Source organism: Cupressus sempervirens, chromosome 10 (assembly GCF_028749045.1).
Source record: "Cupressus sempervirens isolate cs-2001-9-10 chromosome 10, ASM2874904v1, whole genome shotgun sequence".
NCBI classification, from domain to species: Eukaryota; Viridiplantae; Streptophyta; class Pinopsida; order Cupressales; family Cupressaceae; genus Cupressus; species Cupressus sempervirens.
This window is the reverse complement of record NC_143127.1, coordinates 77158670-77169081: the sequence shown is the minus strand read 5'-3', so window position 1 is coordinate 77169081 and position 10412 is coordinate 77158670.

Sequence of the window (10412 nt, the reverse complement as noted above, 5' to 3'; positions counted from 1 at the left end):
CAAAATTGTTTGTAAAGGTTATTCATAATGACAAGGCATTTATTATGAGGTAACATATGCACCTATAGAAAGAATGGAAGCAGTAAGTATGTTCCTAGCTTATGCAGTGAACAAGAAATTCAAGGTTTATCAGATGGATGTTAAGTTTGCATTTCTAAATGGAGAACTAGAAGAAGAAGTCTATATTGAGTTGCTTGAAGGTTTTCCTTTATTAGAAGAAAAAGAAATTTTCTGAAGATTAAAGAAATATCCTTATGGTTTGATTTAAGAAACAAGAACCTAGAATGTGAGGTTGGATATTTACTTGGCAAAGCTTGGACTTGCTAAAGATGGTTTATTGAACATTGTAATATTTGTTGATGACATCATTTTTGGAGGAAATGATGAAGCTAGTGAAAATTTTTTTGAAGACATAAAGAATGAATTTAAAATGAGCATGAGAGGAGAAATGAAGTTTTTCCTACGATTGCAAATTGTGCAGAATAATGATGGTATATTCATATGATAAACTAAGTTCCTAAAAGACTTGTTGAAAAGGTTTACTTTGGAAAGTTGTAAATTTGTTGGTACACCCATAATATCTGGTCATAAGTTATCTAGAAAAGATGAGACACCTATTGTAGAATAAAAGAAGTATAGATCAATGAATGAAGGTTTGCAGTATCTAATTCACACAAGAATAGATATAGAAAATGAAGTTGGGATAGTAGCTAGATTTCAAGATAATCCTAAAGAATATCGTTGTGTAGTAGTAAACAAAATATTTAGATATTTGAAAGGGACATCTAATTATGAAATTTGGTATGACAAATCAAATGATTTTACACTTTATACATATACCAATGCTGATTGGGTAGACAATATGGATAAAAAAAGGACCACCAATGGTGAAACATTCTTTTTTGGAGGAAAATTAGTTTCTTGATTAAGCAAGAAGAAAGATTTTATTTCACAATGTATATCTTAGATAGAGTATGTTATAGCAAAAAATAATTGTAATCAAGTTATGTGGATGAATAAAATCTTGAAGGATGCCATAATTGAGATTGAAGAACCTATTATTATTACTATCATAACACAAGTATAGTGAGTATGTCTAAGAATCATGTATTACATTCTAATACAAAGCATATATTTATTAAATGCCATGTGCTGAGAGAGAAAGAAATAAAAAAGGAGATTAGATTAGAGTGTATAAGTACCAAAGATCATATTGCATATGTCTATATGAAACCTTTTCTTAAAGATAATTTTGAGTACTTAAGAAGTATGCTTGGGGTTATGACCCTACCTACTTTAAGCAAGTGATAAGAAAAGTGTATTAGTCCAGTAGTACAGAGCACTACTATTTGATTTGATTGAATGTTGATGCTTCCTAAATGGGGGAGTATCTAGTATGTACTAAGCCATGGAAGACACTTGGTATTTGGTATTTGGTATTGTTGGCATTAAGTCTTAGTTTCCACTAGTGACAACACTTATTCATATATGTGATGATACTAAACTCATCACTTAGTTTCCTGCATCCACCGAGCATTCTAGAGTTAACCAAGATCAACAGTTTACACTGAGCATATATAGATAGTGTGAACATCTACAGTTACTATTGAGCTTCACAGTGTCTACTAAGAAGTTAGTTAGTGTGATGGAAAATTAGTGTAAACTGAGTGTTGGAAGAAGTATCATTTACCGAGTGTAGCAAGGTAAACACAACATCCAATATCTACTGAGTGACACTATGTCTATCAAGTCACCAATGGTCACCGAGTTCAAAGCTATGTCATGTGATTAGTATGGATTGAGCCTTTAATTCTAATGAGTGCATGATGATGTTGAGTAATGCAGTGGATGTCGAGTATCAGAAGCTCACCAAGTTAGCTTACAAAACTTGACTTATTTTCTATTGGGCCAACTTTGTAATGTTTTGTTCACTTGTGTTTTGACTGACCTTGTAGTTTTGTGAATTGAAATGGTATATATATATATATATATATATATAAGGTGTATTATATGATATCATTGTATTATCACTATGAATGAAGAATTGTAAGAAGTGCATGCGAAAGTGTATCAACAGTAGTAAAAGGAATTCAACAAGGTCAATATAGGAGCATAAAAGGTTTATCTATCACATAAGGTGATCAGTGCTTAAAGGATCTAGTCAGAAATTAGTTGTAAGAAAGATCCTCTACTTCATCCTAACATGTGAATTAGTATTAAATCCTTTAACAAGGTAGACTTAACAGTCTCTATATAAATCTCCTAATAGATTGCATACTTCATTATATGTTTGTAAATCCTCTAACAAGGTGGACCTAGCAATCCTATTTGCTCCTAACAGTGTAGATCATCAGAAGTGGTCAATGTAAGCCTTAATTAGCCAAATTTATACTACAATAGTGAATTTTTGTGGGTATCATCCCCACCCCAATTTTACTTTCTACTTGGAAGGTTTTTGGGTCACCAAAATTCTATGTTCTATGTTTTATGAATGTTTATCTTTCAATTCTTATGCATGTAGTAAAGTAAATGAATCTATGGTGAATGATTTACATTATTATGTGCTAAATTTAATGAAAAGTTTTGAAGTTACTAAATCACCCCTCCCCTCTTAGGAACTTAGTAAGTCTTGATTATTTCCAAAAATTGGTATCAAAGCATTGTGGTTCTTAGGATAAAGTTTAACAGCTTGAGCAAAGATCAAAGGACAAATGGATATATTCAGACTTGACAAAGAAATTGAAAATGAAAAGCTAGATTTGGAAATGGCCATGGTTCAACTCAAAGAAGCAAAGGAGAATCTTTCCCAATCCCTAAAAAGAAGGAAGGAACTTGCAAATTAGATGAATGACCTTAAGTGTGTTGAAGAAAAGATTGAAGATTTTTTACCTTCAAGTAGTTCAGATGAAGCAAACACTGCAATCAAAGAACTCCTAGAAAAGAATGGATCACTACAAGAAGAGATAAGAAAACTCAAAGAGAACAAGAAATTCAATCAATCATGCTATGTAAGATTTTGGAACAAAGGAATAAGGAAAAACAAGACTTTGAGGCAAGAAACATTGAAGATCAAAATCAATCCACTCAGCATGAAGACCTTATTGATCAAATCATTGAAGCAAATGAAGAAATTAGGATTCTCAAAGAAAAAAACTGAAAGAAGAAGGGATGATCTAAATTTTGAAAGAAAAATAAATGAAAGAACAATGAAGGAGCTGAGATCTAAAAAGAAAATCAATGAAAGATTGAAGAATGACATAAACACTAAAAAATAAGTCAATGAGAGAATGATGAAATCTCAAGTAGACATGAATCAATTGAATCAAAAAAATGAGTAGAATCTTCATAGGCAAAGGTAAAGTAAGGCTTGGATACAATGAAGAAGAAGGTGAAACTTCCAAACAAGGTGCTAGAATAAATTAAAAACCTACATGCAATCATTGTGGAAAGATAGGTCACACATCAAAAAAATGTTAGAGCAATGGAAAAGAAAAATTCAATGGAAAGTGCTACGACTGAAATCAACATGGTCACAAGGCTAATGAATGCAAGGAGAAACCAAAATTTGAAGGTAAATGTCACAAATGCAAGAAGCAAGGTCACAAGGTATTCGAGTGCAGATCAAAACCATTCAATCCAGCTGAATAGCTTATAAAGGCAATATTTGGATGGGACTACAATACTTGGTGTAGATGTCATTATTGTGGAGAATATGGAAACGTTGGCATAAATTGTGGAAGGCATCACCTAAGAAAGAAGGAGACTACAATAAGGTGTTATACATGCACTGAACTTGGTCATATAGCTAAAAATTGCATGAATATAAGCGAAGTTGAGGATGAAAAGAAGGCTAGAGTAGACAACATTACAAAAAAATGAAGCTACAAAAGATTCCTAAATCTACCAAGGAAACAAGTTCAAATCATGGGAGTGAAGTCACTTAAGAAGTGGGTGGCTCCATCACCTCAAACTAATCTCTTAAGAATGAATTGGAGCTGTAATCACCAAGAACATCATAAGAAGTTCCAATAAATGAGAAGAAAGCAAAAGATCCAATTAGTATTTCAGATACATAGGGATCATAGGAGATTCATCCCTCATCAAGTTAGATTAGATTCCATTGAGCAAGGTTGGTTGATGACTTTATCGAGCAAGGTTAGGAGTAGTAAAAGTTTGGTTTATTCACTGAGTTTCAAACATTTTCTGAGTTTGGTTAGTGGATGATAGTCTACCACACACTATGTCATTATGACACGGGGCATTAATAGAATTTTCTCAAAAAAAAAGGGCACAAATCAATTTCATGTTTCATCGCAATTATAGCATTCTTAGAGTAGAGCAACTTAAAGAGCTTCAAAGGGTTTTCAAACAGGTTTGCAGTGAAATCTTTTAGGAATCTAATCACTTACTAAGAAGTGATGGAATCAACAAGCAGTAGTAGTAACAAAGTGAAAAAGGGTTCCGAGATGCTAGTAAAGGGTGTGGAGTGAAAAGTGCCCATTTTCAAGATTGTTCCAACCATTGCAGAGTGACTTGATCCACACATAGCTCAATCTCAAATTTCACCTAAGGTAATCTTGATAAATGATATCTGAACTCATTTTTAATGCACTATTCAAGAGTTAGGTACACTTGAAGTGGATAATGCCATAGCTAAGATGTGTGTGGATGGATCCTTGAAACCTAAGCATAAACACCTGGAAACAAAAGGGTTGACTGATATCCCTCATCTACCAAGGAATTTTCAAGTGAAATGGATTAGGTAAATACTCATTTGAGTCCTTAATGGCCAATTGTGGTTGGAACAACTCATATTGATCACAAAGAAAATGATACATAAGATCTCAAGTCTCCCAATTTTGAGCAAAGCCAAATCCACCAAAACCCTAGGTTGAGAGGAATTGTAGAAGAAAACCCTAGTTGAGTGGGACAGTAGAGGTTTAAATATTAACAAGGTACCTGATGTGGAGCTTAGATTTGGTATTCACATTATTGCACATAAAATCTATAGCTCAAGTCAGTTGAACAACATTCCATGTGAAGCTGTAGATTTGGCATATAAAGTTGTAAAGAAAAATCTTGAATTTGACCTATTAGATTTTTTACTAAAGCAGCTAAACAAGAACATGGATAGCATAAGGACTTCCAAAAAAAATCCCTAAAGTTTGGATCCCTATTAACATGTCTCTTCTTCTATGTTCAAAAATTCTTTCCATTCAAAGGCACTATTGTATAGAGGAAGGACACCCCAATCCTATATCAGATCAATGAGTTTATTGCAAAGATGGGTGAGAACTTTGAGAGGGTAATGGATAATTATTTTGAAGTATTTAAGGAGAAAATGAATAATAGATTTAGGATTTCCCCCCTAGCTTGTAGAAGACTACAAGAATGATGTTTTTTTTATGGTGGATTGTGACAAAGTGTATATATAGGTAGTCATACCTAGAGTGGCATGGGTAAAACCGCTCCCACATGAGTTCAACATTCATGAAGCAAGAGATATCATTTAAGCCCTAGTCAATGAAACAACTGATCCAAAGCTTCTAGCCTTTGAGACTTATGATGAAGAAAAGAAAAAGGATAGAGCTAAGCATCAAGATCCCTCAAGCTATCAGTAGAGGTAAGAAGAAGGTAGCTAAGTTGAAAATAGCTGAAGGACCTCTAATAATTACTGAGAGAAAGGGAGAAGATGAAGAAGATGAGCCTAAAGATAAAGATGAAGAATTAGAGAAAGAAGTAGAGCCAATCAAAAAGAAAGGTAAGGTGATCATCACCAAACCTTAAAAGCCTACTATAGTTGTGTTCACTAGCAGATCCAGGTAGAAAGGTGTCAAAGAAAGTGAAGTTGCATTTTTCTACCTCCACCCACATTTGAAGAGAAGCTAAAATAGTTAAGGGCTGGAGGAGGCATAAATAACTTCAAAGTACTTAAGTATGAGACTCAGACTCCTGTAGAGCAGAAGGAGATTGAAGATTTGGTTATGGAGAAGTTGGGAATTTGGAAATACTCTCCTAAATAGTTTGCACCTCAAATACCAGAAAATCTTCTTGAAGAATTAGAGTCAGATGGGAGAACACAGTATAAACTGTCAAGGACATATTTGAGAAAAATCTAAGATAGTTAGTACCCAGTCGGATAGATGCAGAAGAATAAAAGGCATTGAAAGAACATTAGGGTAGAATGATTCTGAAATTTAACACATGCCTTATACTAATGAAAAACATTGAATTAGTTGTCAAGAATGCTAATGATGTTTGGAGACATGTATTTCATCTCAATAAGCCACTTGATGATCTACTAGAGATAAAGGATGATGATAGTGACCAAGAGGATGATGAAGATGATAATATTCCTTCAGTCATAGTAATAGTAGAAGACATGCAAGATTTGATGAAGGACAAGGAAGAAGAAAAGGAGGAAGAAGTTGAAGAGGAAGACAAGGATGAAGAAGACCCTGTGAGAATTGTAGCTGAAGTAATCACATCCCTTCCTTGATCTCCACCAAAGAATGTTATATCTACTATGGAGATAGCTTTTGCAAGTATGATTATGAGCTCATCAGCCACATCAACAACTCAATCATAACCTACTACTTCCTAGCTCCAGGTAACTTCAATGGAAGTGTCAAGCACTTCATCTACTAAGATGCAAGCAACATCTTTAGCTACTGATTTAGCCTCATTAGCCCCTTCATCAACATGTACAATAAGTGCATCAGATAGTTCTAATATTTTGTTAACTTCAGCTTTAACAACATCTACTTCTATTTCAGTTAGTTCATCTATAATAGATACTATTATGTGTATTCCACCAAATGCTACAAAAATTTTGGGAAATGTTTTAGTTTTGGACTTGGTCAATACTCCTCTAAATATTTCTTCAATAAGTCCTATCCCATTTTTCACTACTAGCCCCTCTATGTCAACAATTATCTCAATTCCTAAGATCAAGTTAGTAATCCCAAAGGTGGAACACAAGAAATCTTTGAAACTCTTGATTACTGGTAAGGAAATTGAAGAAGATATTGATTTGGATACTGAGATAGAGATACCTAAAATAGATTATGACACTGCCACTATTGAGGAAATGAGACTGGCAAGTCAACTTTTGGAGAAAAAGGCTAGATAGAAGTAGTTAAGATCAAAAAGGGACAGCGAATACTAGATTATACAAAATGCCGAAAATATTATTACTGAAGCTATAGGTGTCAAAGTGGATTCCACCCAACACATTTTGGTTCAATTAGAGGAAGCAGTATAGAGATTCGATTAGGATTCTATAGGCCAGGAGAAACTCATTGAGAAGGCAGAGAGAAAATTTGACAATAAAATGCTTGAGCACATTGCTCAACACATAGCAATAAAGTAGGTAGAATTGTCTACAATTTTGGGTAACATTGAGAACTCCTTTACCAATGTCACATCACCCTTTGAAAAACTCTATGATGTTTCTAGTTTCACCAAGGAAATTAAGGAGATGCAAAATAAAATTGATGTGGACATGCAATCTAGTGTACAAAAGTTGCAGCTTGATCCTTCTTCAAGCTCAACTCATCACATTAAGGTGAAGTATTTCTTAGAAATGTAGGCATAACTATTGAGAGAAGAGGCAAGGATTAGATCAATACTTATTGAAATTCAGAATATGATCTTCCCAATAATGGACATAATGCAGAAACATATTGTACACTCCAAATCATTGGTCCATGACAATAACTTCTTAGTGGCAGATCACATGATTCAATTGTTAGCAGAAGTCTAGTTTTCTCTCCACACTTGCCAAATTTTGCAAGAGAGTTGGGATAAGAAACTTGCTCTCATCCTTAAGGTACATGCAAATTTTCTATCTCATTTTTGTGTAACTATGTAATTAGCTTGTATAACACTTTAGCATTATTGTAAATAAGGGGGAGAGATAATTGTATAGTTAAAGGGGGAAATGAATATAGAGCTAAGGAGGAGATAGCATAGAGATAGCTCTGATAGATATGTATATAGTATACATGAAGAGGCTATGTACATAAGGGCATATGTATATACATTACAAAGGAGATATATGCAGGTGTATATATCCAACAACTTTAGAAAGATCAATTTTGAAAAATCAAAATTCAGTATGTTAGTTTGTGTACATAAATTTTGGCTAATAAGTGTTTTGTCACTAATTCCAAAGGGGGAGATTGTTGGCATTACGCTATAGTTGCCATTAGTGACAACACTTATTCATATCTGTGAAGACACTAAGCTCATTACACAATTTGCTACATCCTTTGAGCATTCAAATGTTAACCAAGATTAGTAGTTTACACTGAGCATTTTAGAGTCTACTGAGCATATATAGATAGTCTAAAGATCTACAATTACTATCGAGCTTCACAGTGTCTACCGAGTAGTTAGTTAGTGTGATGGAAAATTAGTGTAAACTAAGTGTTGGAAGAAGTATCATTTACCAAGTGCAACAAGGTAAACACAACATCCAATATCTACCGAGTGACACTATGTCTACAAAGTCACCAATGGTCACCGAGTTCAAAGCTATTTCATGTGATTAGTATGGACTGAGCCTTCACTTCTATTGAGTGCATGACAATGCTGAGTAATGCAGTGAATGCCAAGTATTAGAAGGTCACTGAGTTAGCTTATAGAACTTGAGTTATTTTCTATTGGGCTGCCTTTGTAATGTTTTGTTCACTTGTGTTTTGGATGACCTTGTAGTTTTGTGAATTGAAATGGTATATATATAAGGTGTATTATATGATATCGTTGTATTATCACTATGAATGAAGAATTGTAAGAAGTGTATGTGAAAGTGTATCAACAGTAGTAAAAGGAATTCAACAAGGTCAATATAGGAGCAGAAAAGGTTTATCTATCACATAAGGTGATTAGTGCTTAAAGGATATAATCAGCAATTAGTTGTAAGAAAGATCCCCTACTTCATCCTAATAGGTGAATCAGTGTTAAATCCTTTAACAAGGTAGACTTAACAATCTTTATATAAATCTTCTAACAAAGTGCATACTTCATTGTATGTTTGTAGATCCTCTGACAAGGTGGTCATCCTATTTGCTCCTAACAGAGTAGATCACCAAAAGTGGTCAATGTAAGCCTTAACTAGTCAACTTTATGATGCAATAGTGAAGTTTTGTGGGTATAATCCCCACCCCAGTTTTAATTTCTACTTGAAAGGTTTTTGGGTCACCAAAATTCTGTATTCTATGTGTTATGAATGTTTATCTTTCAATTCTTATGCATGTAGTAAAGTAAATGAATCTATGGTGAATGATTTACATTGCTATGTGCTGAATTTAATGAAAAGTTTTGAAGTTACTGATTCACCCCTCCCCTCTCAGTAACTTAGCAAGTCTTGATTATTTCCAACATGTATATGGTATTGAACAATATCTTTGGATGCACAAGCTGGTTCATGATTTAAGTAGCTAATAAGAAATTGGTATTTAATAATTGGCATTGTGATTGACACCTTTGACATTGATGTCAATGGAGGAGAGATAGACATGAAAAAACTCTTCTAAGACATAGAGGAGAGTGTGCATGAGAAGTAATCCTAAACAATAGGGGAGATATATCTTTCTAGAGAGATTTAAAAAGATATATGTAAAGATGAAGGAATATGCACATGTTGTATTGTAAATTATTTAGTATGAAGTAAATAATTGATGTGTAAAGAAGGAGAAGATGAATAGAATAGTGTTTCAGAGGATTTCAAATTTGATTGATGAAGAGGATTTGAGAATATGAAAATAATGTGCAACAATAGAAGTTTATTTGGTTTTCTTGGAACTTAGATAGTTTCTAATCTATGTTTCCATAAATACCAAAGGGGGAGATTGTTAGCATGAATGTTGATGATACTACATTGGGGGATTATCCTAAGAATTGGAGAGTATTGATATGTTACATTCATGACTATGTTTGTCATTGATGTCAACATAGTAGTGTTTCTATAGAGACTAGAAGAATAACAATCAGAGATCATATGTTGCACAATAACTAGTATGGGTTAAGTGATATGCAGTTATAGAAATGTTCTTGAGTGTGTCCTAATGCTATAGTTAAGAGGATGAAGTTAAAGTGAAAGGTGTACAAAAGTAGTGTTTGATTTACTATAAGCAACATATAAATAGAGCATCTATTTGACAATTTTTGATGTTTGCATTATATCTTTTAGCCTAGTTATAAAGAGGTGATGTGCACTCAGCCAATAATAGAGGAAAGTCAGATGATAACATTAGCAAGTGTGCAAGACTTGGAGTTACATGTATAAATTTTTGTATAGACTATGAGCCGACAGTAATACTATAATTGTAATTAATTATATAATTTATTTTAATTAATTGAGAAAGTCTTAAGGTAGACTCAAGGAATTATTATGAAGATATCATATA